The 2,500-nt window shown below is 48.8% G+C and overlaps 1 protein-coding gene across 7 annotated transcripts in view; it reads right to left on the minus strand.

Moving 5' to 3' along the window:
• The window catches only part of zmiz1a (zinc finger, MIZ-type containing 1a), a 277,790-nt gene that overhangs the window by 124,559 nt on the left and 150,731 nt on the right, over positions 1-2,500 (minus strand). The window lies entirely within an intron of this gene.

Raw genomic sequence — 2,500 nt, forward strand, 5'->3', positions numbered from 1 at the left:
CTCTTAAACTCCACTGACATCTCTGCCTCCACCACCACCCTTGGCAATACGTTCCAGAGAGAGCTACCCACCACTCTCTGTGTAACACGCCTGCCCTGCCCACAGATAGACACAAGATGCTGGAGTAACTCAGCGGGACAGGCAGCATCTCTGGAGAGAAGGAATGGGCGACATTTCAGGTCGAGGCACTTCTTCAGACCTTGTTTCTTCCTACACACCTGCCCATTAAACTTTCCCCTCTCTCCTCATAGTTGTGCCCTCCAGAGTTGGTCATCTCCACCCTGGGGAAAAGGTTCTGATGGTCGACTTTATCGATCAATGTCTCCCATAATTTTATACACTTCTACCAAGACTCCCCTCAATTTCCAACATTCCCATGCACACAATCCAAATCTATCCAACCTCTCCCCAGAGCTGAAACCCTGCACGGGATATGGACATGCAGTATAATGTGGATAAATGTGAGGTTATCCATTTTGGTGGCAAAAACGGGAAAGCAGACTATTATCTAAATGGTGGCCGATTGGGAAAGGGGGAGATGCAGCGAGACCTGGGTGTCATGGTACACCAGTCATTGAAGGTAGGCATGCAGGTGCAGCACGCAGTAAAGAAAGCAAATGGTATGTTAGCTTTCATTGCAAAAGGATTTGAGTATAGGAGCAGGGAAGTTCTACTGCAGTTGTACAGGGTCTTGGTGAGACCACACCTGGAGTATTGCGTACAGTTTTGGTCTCCAAATCTGAGGAAGGACATTATTGCCATAGAGGGAGTGCAGAGAAGGTTCGCCAGACTGATTCCTGGGATGTCAGGACTGTCTTATGAAGAAAGACTGGATAGACTTGGTTTATACTCTCTAGAATTTAGGAGATTGAGAGGGGAATTTTATAGAAACTTACAAAATTCTTAAGGGGTTGGACAGGCTAGATGCAGGAAGATTGTTCCCGATGTTGGGGAAGTCCAGGACAAGGGGTCACAGCTTAAGGATAAGGGGGAAATCCTTTAAAACCGAGATGAGAAGAACTTTTTTCACACAGAGAGTGGTGAATCTCTGGAACTCTCTGCCACAGAGGGTAGTTGAGGCCACAGTTCATTGGCTATATTTAAGAAGGAGTTAGATGTGGCCCTTGTGGCTAAGGGGATCAGGGGGTATGGAGAGAAGGCAGGTACGGGATACTGAGTTGGATGATCAGCCATGATCATATTGAATGGCGGTGTAGGCTCGAAGGGCCGAATGGCCAACTCCTGCACCTAATTTCTATGTTTCTATGGGGCAAAGCAGGAATAGGGTTTTGGGGATGATCAGCCATGATGGTGCTGCATGGTATACGAGCATCAGCTGCCAAAGCAAAATATGAAGTGCTATTTCTCCAATCTGTGTATGGCCTCACTCTGACAGTGGAGGAGGCCCAGGACAGAAAGGTCGGTGTGGGAATGGGAGGGGGAGTTAACGTGTTTGGCAACCGGGAGATCCTTCTCAGTTAACCATATAACCATATAACAATTACAGCACGGAAACAGGCCATCTCGGCCCTACAAGTCCGTGCCGAACAACATTTTTTCCCTTAGTCCCACCTGCCTGCACTCATACCATAACCCTCCATTCCCTTCTCATCCATATGCCTATCCAATTTATTTTTAAATGATACCAATGAACCTGCCTCCACCACTTCCACTGGAAGCTCATTCCACACCGCTCCCACTCTCTGAGTAAAGAGGTTCCCCCTCATATTACCCCTAAACTTCAGTCCCTTAATTCTGAAGTCATGTCCTCTTGTTTGAATCTTCCCTATTCTCAAAGGGAATAAGAGTTCTTCTCCCTTTCTCAGATATGACAACGGGTCTCTGATGCGTCGGCACGGTGGTGCAGCGGTAGAGTTGCTGCCTTACAGCGCCAGAGATCCAGGTTCGATCCCAACTACAGGTGCTGTCTGTACGGAGTTTGCACGTTCTCCCCGTGACCTGCGTGGGTTTTCTCCAGGATTCTCGGTTTCCTCCCACGCTCCAAAGATGTACAGGTTTGTAGGCTAATTGGCTTGGTGTAAATGTACAAATTGTCCCTAGTGTGTGTCGGATACTACCAGTTTAGTTCCTGGTGGACTCTTCTGGAGCTATGACCACAAGACAAGCCAATTAACCTACAAACCTGCACGTCTATGTAGTGTGGGAGGAAACCGAAGATCTCGGAGAAACCCCACGGGGGTTTTCGTACACGGTGAGAACGTACAAACTCCACACAGACAGTGGTCCACACGTGGTCAGGATCGAACCCGGGTCTCTGGCGCTGTGAGGCAGCAACTCTACCGCTGCGCCAGTGAGGGGGCTGGGGTTGGTTGGTGGTTTGGGTGCAAATGGAGAGTTCAACTCCAGGTCAGTCTAAATCTGCCCAGCAAAATAGGCACCAAAAATCACTCTGTTTTACGAGCTGCTTGACCCTGTGAGTGACTCCGACACTTTGTGTTTGGCTGGGCTTTAGACACTGGCCCAGCTGGCTGCTGTGCAT

This window comes from Leucoraja erinacea, chromosome 34 (assembly GCF_028641065.1).
Source record: "Leucoraja erinacea ecotype New England chromosome 34, Leri_hhj_1, whole genome shotgun sequence".
NCBI lineage: Eukaryota > Metazoa > Chordata > Chondrichthyes > Rajiformes > Rajidae > Leucoraja > Leucoraja erinaceus.